Genomic DNA, 15,332 nt, shown 5'->3' with positions numbered 1-15,332 from the left:
CTTGCCTCTCCATACCTATAAATCGTAAGCGCTTTTGCAGCTCCTCAAGGTTTCAGCCAGGCTCGCCTTTACGATCACCTAGAGCACGGCGCGTCTCAGCGTCTTTTTTTCTCGGCTTTTTTTTTTTCTTCGTGCTTTTGCTGTCCCAGCTGCTACTTCGGAACCCGACCCGTTTCTTCACTCCTCCTTGGTGCGTCGTAGTATGACGATCGGGGTCACCATTTGACGAAGTGAAGGGAGACGACCATCCGATTGATGAGCATCGAACTCCAGATTTATTGATCCAAAAGGCACGTTTTTATAACCGTGTTAATTAAGTTCATACATATTGCAAAACTCGAGCTCACCATAGGCTACAGATCAAACACTAACCCCTCCCTTTGTTTTCAATAGCTGTGGTTTGTTTATTGAAACCAAGATTTGTGTTCTCACCCTGATATGAAGGGTTCTCAAAACCTCCATGTCTGTTCCCAAAACAGCCAAGGAGAGAATGTTTACCTGTTATGAAAAGACTGCCTGAGAATCCTGCTGTTTATAAAAATGTGCCTGAGAACCTAGGTTTTTACAGAAAAAGGCTTGGGAACTGCTGCTTACAGCTGCCTTTTACTTTTCCATCAGCTGTATATTTTCATGGCCTCTTTCTTTAAGCCATGTTTGAACCAAGCTCTCCACAATCACCACTCACGTGAATGCCAAGGGAAGTTGATCCTTTTCTCCTCTCCCTCATCTGAGCGGCCATCACTCCCAGGGAGGTCACAATCTTGTATTGGAGTGCCCCCTGAAGCTGAGAGGGAGGTACTGCAGCCCCTCTGCCTCAACACCAGCCAACATCCCTCCCTGAAGCCGTGGGGGAGTCACTGCAGCCTCTCTGCCTCCACACGAGCCAACAGAACCCCCTGACAGTTGTGGTTGTCATAATTACACCAAAGGGGAAATTGCTTGATGGGTGGGAAAAAGGCTGTATTGGGTTTACCTTTTTGTTTGGGTTGTTGTTTGCCTTGTTTTATACCTGTATCTACATCTATATCTGTATCTGTACTATATCAATATCTTCTAGAAAGAACTGTTATTCCATTTCCCATCTCTTTGCCTGAGAGTCCTCTAATTTGGGAGTTTTAATACTTTGGGGAGAGGGGGTCATCTTTTCCATTCCAGGAAGGTTCTCACTTTCTTTGGCAGACACCTGTCTTTTAAACCAGGACATGCAGTTTTTAAATATAGAAAAGTAAATACATATTTTGCCAGTGAGCAGATACATATATCATATTGCTAATAATACTTCATTAATGAGTGGATACATGTAACATTTGGTTGGAAGATTCATCTAGAGGTCAACTTTGGCTCAGGGCCTTGTCCTGGGTTGACTATACGATGCTTTTATCCCCAGTCATCTTGAAATAAACAGGGCAGGAGACTTTTTCTCCTTTTAAAGCCTTTATTAAAAGTGATCAGCTCAGGATTGGGCAGCTTGACGGGTCTGTCGTCTCTCCCAGGGCGACAAGGAGGAGGAGGAGGTTATGCGCAGCTTTGTCCACTAGGGACAGAGCTGGGGGTCCAATCCTCCTGGGAGCTGGTTTGGGCGTGACCCAGAGGTTGTTGACTGTCCCTTTCTTCTCCAGGTCCCGGCCTCGGGACGACCCCTGTGCTCAGGGTGAGGGACCACGAAGGTGTTCAGCATCTCTGCAGGCTCAGCACTTCGTTCCTCATGTTTAGATATCACTCCAATTTCTCAACTCTATACTGGCTCATTGTTTTGGGGTTCTTTTCAGTGTGTTTGTAATAGTAGCTTCCCATGGCATGCTGGTCCCAAAGTAGGTTTGCCTACACCCCCTCCCACTTCTCAGTCCCTTCTCTTCACCGTCTGGGGAGGAGAGCCATTAACTTAGCCCCAGCCAGGGCTGTTACCGATACAAAAACAGCTATTGACGACAACAACCCGTAATTACCATAACAAATAAGCAGCACCCCAGCAGCAACAGTGGTCTGACTAGTTTTTGTAACCTTTTTCTCACAAAAAGAATTGGTAGATTTTTGTTTATAACAATCTGTTTATGCTGAATAATAAGTTTTTCACCTTTAAGACTTGTTCCAGACAGTGAAAGGGGAGAGACGAAGCATGCAGTTTGTTTTCAGACACTGTACTCACTCCTCCACATTCCTGCTCCTGGACTGTGTGTCTGCAGATGGACAGACAGCGGGACAGAGCTCTTCTTTGTTTTAGTTAGTTTTAGCTAGCTGAGGCAAAGAAGTTCCCTGGACTGTGGGGATTTTTTCTCTTTTCTTTGGACCTTTTTAAACCTACTCTGGCCTGAACACCCAGAAGAGCATTGCCAGCTCGCACCTGTGGCCCACCGGGCTGGGCCTGGGCCGTGGCATTTCCAGTGCCAGAGGGTCTGATGAGACTGAGTGAGCCAAGCTGCAACCCAAGGAGGGGACTTTTCTGAGTTTGTCATCTCTTTTGGAGCAGCAAGAGGTTTTATTTTTTAATATTGCTTAGGTTTTATTCCTTAATAAACAGTTTTTTCCACTTTTCTCTAAGGAAGTATTTTCTCCCTAACTGGTTGGGGGAGGGGCCAATTGAATCTGCTTTTCTAGAGGAACCCCTTTGGGGGTTCTCTCCTGAATTTGCCCTGAACCAGGACAGGCCTCTTTTTCAGGCCTTAGTACTTCAAAAGCCTGCTTTCATGGAAAGTTATCCCAGTTGCTTGGCTTGCCTTCCCTCTAATTCCACACGTTTAGCCCTGTTATTCTAGCATCCAAGAAGCCAGGTGGTAATGCGCTCACCTGGATGAACGCTGAAATATTTTAATATATCCAGAAGCTCACACAAAGATAAGGATCAAGTGGTTTCCTCTTAGTCTTGTTATGCCTCTTCCACCTGTTCCTATGATGTTCCTGCTTCACCCTCCTAATCCTCCTTTACTCAACATGATTTTTTTTCATGTCCATTTCTTCTTGTATATAGGGGTGACTGATACTTGGCACAGGTTGGTCCTCTGGTTCAACTACATTACCTATCACCAGGGTCTGAGCGATTGTCATGCTTTTTGCTGGGATATGAGTACTCACAATGCTTGTGACCACAATTTGAGTAGTTGCAGTGCTTGTCACAGGTATAAAAGTAGCCACGACTAAAAGTAGACACGGGGCCTGTTGCCAGAGTTTGAGTCACCACAGGGCTTTTCGCAGAGATTGGAGTAGCTGCAGTGTCTGTTGCTGGAGTTTGTGACTCCTTTGAGTTGCAGTGCTTGTCATGGGTGTTGAGGTAGCCACAGATCATTGCTTAACCCTAACCAAGACATGAACAACATGATCTGATCAACACCATGTTGATTCCTAACAAAAGGGCCAGGCTGGTTTCAAGGTTATTCAAAGGATATTAAAAATCTTTCAAATTCTCAAACACAACCATAATCAGTCTGAAGGGCTGGAGGGCTTCCAAAGAGGAAGGGAGGAAGGGAGGAAGGGAGGAAGGGAGGAAGGGAGGAAGGGAGGAAGGGAGGAAGGGAGGAAGGGAGGAAGGATTTCTCCCATAGATTGAGTCTCTGAGGACAAAAGGTGCTATTATTAATAGTTTTCATTAAATAGCTACTGAAGTACAGAGGGGATGACAATGCTGAGTACATATACCAGATATAGCGGGTTGTCTCTGGCTGAATGCCAGGTGTCCACCAAAGCTGCTCTATTACTCTCTACCACAACTGGACAGGGGAGAAAAAATATGGCAATGGGTTCATGAGTTGAGATTAGGATGGGGAGAGATCACTCACTAAATACAGTCACAGGTAAAACAGACTGAATTTGGGGATATTAACTGAATTTATTACTAACAAAATCAGAGCAGGAAAATCAGAAAGGACCCACAAATATCAAGTCCAACTCTTAAGTGAATGGCCCATATGGGGATCAAACCCACGACCTAGAGGTTATTAGCACCATGCACTAACCAACTGAGCTAATCTCTGATTAATAACCTGTTATGAATGCCAAAGGACAAATTTAAAGAAAATAATAATTTAAGAAATTGAAAATAATTTTATTTTATTTGAAACCTTGTGCAATAAATGTCTTATACTTCAAACTAAGCTGCTCATGCATACAACTATAGAGACAACAATCAGAAACTTCCAGTGCTCTTTTCTGTGTCAGTCCCCACTGTCTGATAAGTTCCCTCCCCTTTCCTGCACACTTTTTAAAGTACGCAAGTAAGATGCAAAAGATCTTTCAAAAGTATCTGCTTTCCTAAATTCTAAAGCCTACATATGACTCCTACCAGAACATAAACTCCTGGAAAGGACATAAATTCCACCTTATATATACTGTCTAGGATAAACCACCATCTTCTAATTTGTGGTTGCTGATTTTGTTCAAAAAAAGAGGGTATGCACAGATTCCTAAAAACTGTTGTTACTATAGATTATTTTATAAAGGAATGCCATACAACAGAACATCTACCCTCTATTTTTGGTCATGTGCTTACTATATATGATAGGCTCTTGTTTCTGGTTCTGTCATTGTCCTAAAAATATTCTTAGAAATAAAGTTTGAACAGAAAAAAACCAGGAAAAATCTTGCATTTCAATAGAAAAAGATAGTCCTACCCTAACTGGGATATTTGCTTACCTAACCCATGGTTTACTGTTGATGCCAAATTGATTTTTACCTTTTTTGCTTTCCTATAGTCTCTATATTCTTTACAAATATATATTTGTAGTTCTGTAGTCTATTATAGTATTCATAGCTAGCATTTTACCTACTGTTATAAATGATCAATCGAAAAGCCAAATTTATCAAAATGCAAAAAAGATTTATTTTTTTTTTCAGCGACCAAAATAAGGTCCTCAAAAGCCCCACAGCCAAAGACACAGTGTCAAGCCTGGGATCGGCGGTGGGTGAACGTAGATCTGACCTCTATCGCATCAGAACTTCCCCTGTTCACGAGTGCCGCTTCTTGCGGAGCTATTTTATACAGTTTTTTATGCCTGAGGCAGAGGAGTCCCAATTTCTTTTGTAACTCTGCATATTCAAGACAGTTTCTTTCACTGTGCAGAGCTGGACAATCGCTGTTTCCTGAGTGGTAGCTGGTGTTAATCGCATCAGGGGAAGTTGCGTATTCAGATGTATTTTTCTGACGACTTCTGTTATCTTGATCAATGGTATCCATAGGGCGATGTTCGTCCTTGGGCGTCTTCTGATCACTCGGGAGAACGGCAATCATCACAACAATCATCGCGCTGGCCACGTCTAGTCATAGGTTAACTGGGTATTGTTCTCCTGCTGCCTTCAGGAATCTCGAGATTCCAAGTAGAAGTCTGTCTCTGGGCTGCTTGTGGTCAGAGACTCGTTTGGATTTCACAATCTTATAAAATACATTTTCTCTATAATCATGAATTATTTCATAACATATATTACACTATTCTATTAGACAGAAAGACAAAATAAATTTCCCAGTGTCTCCAAGCTTAGCAGGTCCAAGGTTAGATTCTCTGGGAGCCAAGGTTGAAAAACAGCTCTTTGAGACATATTTTCATTTAAAAAGTTTAGTTCCTATCTAAGAGGGGGTGGGGGTGTTAGCGTTCAAAAACACATAATCACGGGGGATTATATGCGGTGCTTTTTATTAAGAGCTCTGGGAATCGGGGTATATTCAACCCGAATCTGACTCCGACCATACATCCGAAATGATCATGTTTTATACTCTATCATTACATAACTTTCATGTTAATTATTAAACTTATATTGTTCTATTGTATACATAAATTTAGCCCCTCTCTGAATTTCCAACATAGTTTCTCACTATTCTTTTTATGGTTATATAATAATTACATTTAATTACTAAACAATCATTGAAATAAACAAGGGCCAGGAGACTTCTTCTCCTTTTTAATGCCTTTATTAAAAGTGATCAGCTCAGGATTGGGCGGCTCGACAGGACTGCAGCTTCCCGTCGTCTCTCCCAAGGCGACTCAAAGGAGGAGGATATGCACAGCTCTGTCCACCAGGGGCAGAGCTGGGGATCAGATCCTCTTGGGAGCCTTTAGGGCCTGATGATCCCTGTCAGATGGTACCCCTCCCACTCTGTCAGCTTGGTCTCACCGCCGGGGTCAACTCTCATGGTCAGGGCGAGAGGGTCCAAAGGTGTTCCGCGTCTCTGCAGGCTCAGCACTCGGTTCCTCGCGTCCAGACATCACTCCAGTCTCTCAACTCTTAGGTGGCTCGTTGTTTTTGGGGTTTCTCCATGAGTTTGGAGATGGGGGTCCCACAAAGCATTCTGGTCTTGGGAGTCACTTTGCATAACCCCCCCCACCTTCTCAGGTGTCTTCCCTATTCTGAGAAAGGTAAAACTTAGCCTCGGGCAAGGTCCCCACCCAGGAGAAGGGCCATTACCTCGCCCCAGCCAGGGCTTTTACTAATACAAAAACAACCATTAATGACAACGACCCGTGATTACAATAACAAAGGCAGCAGCCGAGCAGTAGTGGTAACTTTTTCTCACAGAATAAAATATTAACCGAATTTTTGTTCATAACAATCATCACATCTAACAATTATATAATTTATCATACTGCTTACGCAGGTGCAGTTGATCTGGGAAAGCACAAAGCCTAACATTTTAGATTCTATCTTTAACTTTTTCCGGGGTTCCACTGTCAGGGGTATGAGTGCCTTGGTTTGAAAGACAGGTGTCTGCCAAGGAAGGCGGGAACTTCCCTTGGAATAGAAAATGTGACCCTGTTCCTGGGCAGCAAGCAGCAGCCGGGCTTCTCTGTAGCAACTGCCACGTGCATACGGGGAGATGCGTCCTTCTGGGAAGGGGAGCAGATCAGGGTCCCGGGTTTTCCCCTGAGGCACTCGAGTAAATGGTGATAGTCCTTTCCAGTCAGATTGGGTGTTAATAAGGTCCCAGTTAACCAGCTGCTCTTAGGAGCAGAGACTCACCCATGGTAAAGAAGAAGCAGTGCTGGGCTGGACTCCACGATGGCAGTGAATTCTTCCCGCAGTAGCAGCAACACAACCATTCCCCTCCAATCCCGAGAGTGAGAGCGAGCCAGGAGCTGAGACCCAGTCCCTCACCCTCCAGCCAAAATCTCATGATATCTCTGCACTTCCCAAGCGAAAGCCCCCACCAGCTAGGGTAGCTCGCTGCACCCTTCCTCATTTTCCACCTCTCAGCCACACCTTTTGTTCTTTTAAGTACCAGTTGTTTTCATCTCTTAGGCAACAGATGGGACAAAACTCCCTGAGAGAAAGGAAAGAAAAAAAAAAAAGGAAAAATCCTAACCTCTAACATTCAGAAAAGGCTAGAACCAGGGAGGAACTACCTCATCACCTATGTCTCTAATTAGGGTTTCTTGTCAGTTATGCTAATTTGCTAAACATATAAAAATTGTACTTGTGCATCTTTGGGGCTTCTTCATCCAGCATGTTGTGCACCATAAGGATCATTATAAAGGTAATTTAAGGAAAATTAATCCACAAACATCAGAGGTTTATGTCCAAAAAGGAGACAGAGGAGTCCTTTTACTTTATTTGAATAAAGGGAGAGGCCATGGGGCATTCCTCTGGGGTCTCTCGAATTTTTGGAGGACACAGCCTCCTTTTTATCCTAATTTCCCATCTGCATTTGCCTTCTCTCTTTCCCCATTGGCTGAGGTACTTGAGAGGTACAGACTTCCCAAAACGCCAGATACCAGAGATTTTCCTGTAATGTATAACCCTCCCTTTTAATTTTTAATTCTTACGGAATTTAGGGGTTTTTCTTCCCCATTGTTTCTTTCATCTTTCAATGTCTAATTTCATTTATCAGCAAACCTAAAGTTTATTTGTAAAAGCAAATATATTTTTCCATTCATCAGTCAGTGGAATCTTTCCCATTGTTTCTTTTATCTCTCAGTGCTAGTTTTATCCACCAGGAGACCCACAGCTTGTTTGTAAAGACAAATCCATCATTCATCTCAGTAACCCCTTTTTATCACCTAACAGTGTCTGGTTCATACTTTCAGGACCTGTAGGAGAGACATTCTGTGCTGTTCTTGTGAGCCAGCAAAGGCTTCCTGATGATAAGGAAAGCCTCATATTCCTCCCAAGGAAGACACCAAGGTTGTCACCATGGAGACGTGATGAAGGAGAGGAAGTTAAGAGATATGGACTCTAGCTGGCTCACAGAATGACGTGGCTCCCTGATCACCTACTGAGAACTTTGTTTCTTTATTGTAACCACTGGACAGTGAATGTGTATGTTAAGTGAATGTAAATATCTTGAAAGAGTATAAAAGCAACATGTTGCTATAATAAATATCTCTTGCACCCTTCTGATGGAGTCATGGTACTTTGTACTGTGTCGTGCTCTATAACAACATCTGGTGGCTGCCCACCGTGATTGCAACCGGACTGTAAAAGGAGAGAAAAAAGTTGAAGGGTACCCTAAAAATGAGTGAAGGCAGCAAGGATGCTGCGGAGTTCCAGACCTAATTCAGATGTCTGATTTGAGGTGAGCGATTGGGAAAAATAATGGGAAATAATTTCTCAAATGAGGAAAAGACTGTTTTGTCCACGTAGAAAACTTTACTGAAAAGAAAAAATTTTCAAACTTCTGATTATGCGCTTAGTAGTTTACTGATATGGTGTAAATCACAGGACTTTGAAGCTGATGCCGACACTGCCTTCAGTGCCCGGGCATGGAAAAAAGTTGGGAAGAGACTATGGGAAGTGATATCTAAGGGGGATAAGACGATTGTTGATTTGGCTACTAGCTGGACACTATTGTATGAGGCATTGAAGGAATGGAAAGTAGAACAAGATAGAGGGGAGGAATTGGAGGAGCGGGAATTAGAGCAAGAAACTGAAGTAGAGGAACAGGAGGAAGATGAGGCTGAACTTGTCTATGTATCTCCCCCTGAGGAGGCTGCTGCAGCTGCTGTGGAGCTTCCCCCAGGGTTTGCTATTGTGAGAATCAAATGGCAGGCTAAGACTGTTCCTCGGTATTTATCTCCAAAAGACTATGTTAAACCTGTGTATACTTCACCTGCTCAGCAGTTAGTTGACCTGAGTGCTAAACCAAAGTATCTTACACCTGCACAGCAATTAGCAAAAATGAAGTTACAGAAGAAGCGAAGTGAAAAACAAGCTGGGTCATCGGCCCTTCTGTCTCTCCCTGGGCCGTTTGCTCCCCCCTCCCCTCAGTTGGCTGCTCCCCCTCACTGTCCCCTGGGTCGGCTACTCCCCCCTCACCCTCCCACAGATGGGCTGCCCCTCCCTTACCTGTCCGTCAGTCGACTGCTCCTCCCCCACCCTCCCGTGGTTTGGTTGCCTCCTCCCCGCTTTCCCTTGAGTCATCTGCCCCTCCTCTGCTCTCCTTCGAGTTGTCTGCCTTCGCTCCACCCCCAGTTGAGCCGTCTGCCCCCCCCTCCCTCCTGAACTGATTGAACAAATGCAATCTTTAACATTGTGCCCTTCTTTGTCTAGTGATAGTTCTGACGATGAACTGCCAGTTATAAGTACACCTAAAAAGACGCAGGAATCTGTTTCTGTTCAACCTCCTAGCAGATCCAGGCCTGCTGTTTCTTGAACTCTGCCTCCCTGTCAGGTGGCTGCAACTCCTTGACACCCTTTGCAATTTTGGGAGCATGTGAGAATGAAAGCAGCTGAAGTGGGAGATTGGAATTTGTTAGAGAAAATAAGAAAATAGGTCCACCTAAATTGATGGAGATGGCTGCTGCTGCTTCTTCTAGTGGGCCTGTGGCTTTTCCTGTTTTCAAAGCTGCTCCTAATTCAGGACAACAAGATAGTCATCAGGTTTTTGCATGGAGGGTTGTACAGGACCTTCAGTCAAAAGTAGATAAGTATGGTGTTAACTCTTTGCAGGTGATGCAAGTGATTCGTGTTCTAAATGCTGATGTATTTGCACCTTATGATATTGTTCACCTTGCTACGATTCTGTTACAGCCAGTGCAGTATGGTGTGTTTCAAGCTACCTGGAAACAAATGGTTGAAAGGGTAGCATTGGAAAATATGCTGTTGCCTCAGCAGGATCCACGTCACGCTGTGGGAGTTGATGCCTTGCTGGGCAATGGATCATTCTCTAACATGGATCTGCAGGCAAGATGGGACCCCCTGGTTCTTGCACAGGCCCAGCAGCTGGGTATGAGTGCCTTACTTAAAACAATGGAGATGGCAGCTCCTAAACCAAGGTATATTACCATCCAGCAAGGGGTGAAGGAACCTTTTCTGCAGTTTGTGAAGAGAGTTGCTGAAGCCCTTGAGAAGCAAGTAGAAGATGATAAGTTGAGGCAAATTTTATGCAGACAGCTAGCACGAGAAAATGCGAATGATGATTGTAGGAGAATTATTGATTCTTTACCGAGAGATCCCTTGCTATCTGATCTTATAGTTGCTTGCTCAAAGGTCAGTTCGGTTGAACATAAAATGGCTGCTTTGGCAACAGTCATGAAGTCCTCACCCAGATGTTCTGCTTGTGAAGAATCAGGACATGTGAAGACCCAGTGCCATCAAACTGCTGGACAATGTGCACACTCTAGGGTAATTTGGACCAGTAAAGTGCCTTGTTATTGTTGTGGTAACTTTGGCCAAATTGCTAAATTTTGTAAGTTAAGATCTTTTTCAGGTGGTCAACAAGTGCAGGGAAACTGGAAGAGGAACGCGAAGGGGCATGTGGAGACAAAAATACCCCGATGACAATCACGAGCCCTGCCAGCACTGCAAAGCTCTCCATTTGTGACTGACACACAGGGGTCACAAGAGGCTCGGCAGGGATTGATATACTGGTAGCTGACACAGTGACTATTTTGACAAGAGGTATATGTAAAGTGCCTCGTGATGCTTATGGTCTTATAGGCCAAGATTTGAGTGCTTTTCTGATGGGAAGATCTAGTAGCACTATTCAAGGTATTAATGTCCATTTGGGTCCTATTGATTCTGATTATGTGGGACAAATTCAGGCTATTGTGTCTGTTAGTGAACCTCCTGTTGTTATTCAAAAAGGTACTTGTATTGCTCAACTTGTTCTTTTTATGAGTTCTGTTCCAACTGTAGTGGACTGGAGTCATGGCACTGGAGATTTTGGATCTACAGGACCATCTCAGGTTCTCTGGACTCAAAAGGTGACAAATGAGAGTCCGGTAATACAATGTTTGGTCACTGCTAAGGGATGTCACCTAGAAACTACAACAATATCAGGTTTACTTGACACAGGAGCAGATGTAACTATAATTTCACAGCTTGTTTGGCCTCCAACATGGCCCCTCACTCAATCAAACTTTGGAGTTGTTGTGTTGGGTGGGTCAACTGCTGGTGCTTTATCTGCTGTTGCGATCACTGTAACACATCCGGAAGGCCAGCAAGCTAACATCAGACCATATATTACTAATGCTCAGCCTAATTTATGGGGACATGATTGCTTAACCCAATGGGGTGTTAAAATTACCACGGATTTTTAGTGGGGGCCACTGGGATGCAGGGCTTTAAACGTCTGGTTGTGTCCTTGACATGGCTGACAGATAAGCCTGTCTGGATTGATCAGTGGCCCCTGCCTACTGAAAAGCTTCTTGCCCTGGGAGGCTTAGTGAAAGAACAATTACTAGCTGGACATATTGAAAACTCATTTAGCCCATGGAATACACCAGTGTTTGCAATAAAAAGAAATCTGGTAAATTGAGACTTTTTCACGATTTGCAGCAGATAAATGCTGTGATGGCCGCAATGGGTGCTTTACAATAAGGTCTCCCAACATCTACAATGATTCCACAAGGACGGGAAATAATTATCATTGATTTGAAAGATTGCGTTTTTACAATTCCATTGGCTGATCAGGATAAGGAAAAATTTGCCTTTACTGTGCCTTCCTTAAATCATGAGGAACCAGCCCAAAGATATCAATGGACAGTTTTGCCTCAAGGAATGAAAAATTCTCAGAGTATTTGTCAATGATTTGTGGCACAGGCTTTATCTAAGGCCCGAGAGCAATTTAGCAATTGTCATTGCTATCATTATATGGATGATATCTTTTTGGCATCTGAAAATATACAGTTGTTGGCTCTGGAACAATGTGCTGTGAAAAATTTAGAAGCCTATGGTTTGGTTATCACCCTGGAGAAAGTTCAAAGACAAATGCCTTGTAGATATTTGGGGTTGATAATCACCAATACACAAATTGTGCCTCAACCTGTAAAATTGGACATTGATATTAAAACTGCTGTTGATGTGCGGAAATTGGTTGGTGCAATAGGTTGAGCTTAGACCATACTTGGGGATAACCAATCATCAACTACAACCTTTGTATGACTTACTTTCTGGGATAAATTCCTCTACCGATGAGAGACATTTGACTGCTGCAGCAAAAAAGGCTGTAGAAGAAATTGAATTGGCCTTGACATCTAAATTTGTTACTAGGATAGATGGCCCTGTTGGTGTGCAATTATTTATTTTGAGAGATGATGAAATACCATGCGGATTGTTGTGTCAATGGAATGATAAATGGGAAGATAAATTGCATATTTTGGAGTGGGTATTTTTGTCTTCCAGTGTTGAAGTGAGGGGGAGAACGACCATCCTATAATGCATCGAACTCCAACTTTATTGATCGATCAGTCACTTTAAATAACAGTGTTAATTAACTTCATGCATATTCCAAAATACAGCTTTATGATAGGCTAACAGAGAAAACTCTAACCACTCCTTTTGTTTTACAATACCGTAGATTGTTTACATCAAACAAAATCAGTGTTCTCACTGTGATACGAACGGTTCCCAAAACTTCCATAACTGTTCCCAGGGTGCCATCTTTTCCCAGAGAGGATGTTACCTTTGTTATGGGAAGACTGCCTGAGAACTTTGTTGTTTATGCAAGGATGCCTGAGAGAGACTAATTGTTTATAGAAGTCAGGCTGGAAACTGCTTTGAAACTGCTTCACAGCTACCTGTTACTTTTCTCTCAGCTGCATGGCTTCGTGGCCTTTTTCTTTAAGCCATGCCTGAACTAAACTCCCGACATTTCCCCCGTCTTTTTCTTTAAAAGAAAGGAGGTTAGTTTGCCACATTTTCTCTATCATCCTACTAACCATCTTTTGGATACAGCTACAGAAACAAGGTAATATAAGTAAAAGCAATAAGAGTACTCCTAATATCCCTATAGCATATGTTATAAGGTTTCTTAGCCAGGGTCCCAATCCGAAACTTTTAAGCCACCCATCAATACCTAATCCTTCTTCTTCCTTAAGCTTATTAAGTCCTAGCCGTAGCTCTTTTATCTTAGCATGAATAGATACAGAATGATTAGACAGGTTCATGCAACACATTGCTTTAAACTCTTCACACCCATGGCCTTGAGCTAATAATAAGAAATCTATAGCAGCTCTATTTTGTAAATCAGTGTGGTTAACACTTTGTACATCTGAAGATAACATATCTAATATCTGTGAAGTTTTATTTAGTTCACCCTTAGCCCAACACCCTATTTGTTTTGCTAGAGTCATTGCTTTGCTTGCAGCACTCCATGGTAGGAGAGCTGGAACAATCGCTTGTTTAAATCTATTCCAGAACCATGGATCCCCCACTGGACTACAGTCCAAGTCATGTAAGCTGCGCCCTTGCCTGCTTGTCTTATGACTTAATTGCATCAGCACAGATATATTAGGGTGAAATAGTGATAACTTGCCTAAATAACAAGGTCCACCCTGAGGTTGGGCAGGTATACCATTCCAGGCTCTATCTCCGCAAATTAGAAATATTCCTGTAGGTAATTTCTTAGGTGTCATGATGCTAGAGCCTTTACAATGGCTGTAGAGTTGTTTAGACACTATGTTTGGCTTTAGAGCTGAATCCAGAGTAGCCCATGTTTGTTTATATGGATTCATCTTTTGAAGATTAGAGTAATCAAAGCTAAACCATCCACCGTTGGAAGTGCTGGTCATGCTAGCATTTGCACTTCCAAAAAGCTCTAACTCCTCAGGTAGAGAATGCAAAGGAGTATTAAGTGATTGAATTAACAGACATTGTTGGTAGCCATCACTCTGACTGGCAGTATACCCTTTAGGCAATTTAATATTTACCATACTGTGCATACATAAAGCACGATTATTAATAAGACTGCAGAATTCTTGAGGAGACGATACTGGCAATGCTGAGACAAAGCGACGACTGATTAATCTGTCTAGCAAGTGTTAGCCATACATTATTTCTAGGTTGACTAAAATGTGTTAACTTAAATTCTTCAGCTACCACTACACTAAATAATATAATAAAAGGAAACCTCATTTTTCTGGTTTTACTTTGACCTTCTTTTTTTTCTTATCAGTTTTTAACCTTTAACCCTTTTCAAAATACACTGTACCTCCCACCGATAATAAGCCAAGATTTTCTGCTCATGTGTCTCATAAAGATCTAAAGCTGAGGCAGTGTTTAGTCCTGTTTCGTTCCGTAGAGCCCACTCCCAATTATGTTCCCAGTTATGTCTATGATTACAGGTATCACACCATAAACGAGAAAGTGACAACTGATCCACCCAAAAGATCTCATCACAACCTCCACAACACAGTGCAACCCAAGCAGCACAATGTGGGCTGTGACATTCAAGGCAGTTCTCTTTTGCCTATCCTTTTATATGGAAAGATGATAATGATTCAATAATGTCAATCAGTTCCCCGGTCGTCCGGCAACAGCGTTTTATCCCAAAGGGTTAAAACCACCCTCAGCTGAGCCACAATGTCCGGCCTTATCAGGCATTGCACGGTAGGTGGTAATTGGACTAAGAAAAGAAAGCTGTTAGCTGTTTTCATTTATATGAACCTGGAGAGGAGGTGAATGACAAGTCTGAAAACGATCCTTTCTGTCCTTGAGATTTTCACATCCACCTCTTCCCTGGGTTTCTCAAAAATGTTCAAAATCAGTTTTATAGTCTGTAATCCTTTAGTCATTTGGCTGAAATGGCATCAGCTGGGCGATTCTCAGTCCTTTGTTGATTTGGAGTGGTGAGAAAGTAGTATGCACTTGAAGCACTTAAAATACTTAACTTAGCAGACTTATTTTCAAATTAATAGAACTTAACTGGCTTCAAAATTCTATGGGCTAACTGTGCTACACTCTTTGCAACATAAGAATAGGCAATTCTAATAACTAAATAGTATTTTCAGCTAGCAAGGTTTCTCTGATGTTTACAACAACACTTTGAACACAAGTCATAAAACAAACACCTATCCTAAAAGCATAAATCTATCTAACATCACTTAAACTTAATAGCACTTATACTTAAAATACTTAAACTTAATAGAACTTAACATTACTTAAACTTATCTTTACTTAAACTTAATAGAATTTTA

This window comes from Ammospiza nelsoni, chromosome W (genome assembly GCF_027579445.1).
Source record: "Ammospiza nelsoni isolate bAmmNel1 chromosome W, bAmmNel1.pri, whole genome shotgun sequence".
NCBI lineage: Eukaryota > Metazoa > Chordata > Aves > Passeriformes > Passerellidae > Ammospiza > Ammospiza nelsoni.
The sequence above is the reverse complement of the archived record's forward strand: the minus strand, read 5'-3'. Positions refer to the sequence as shown.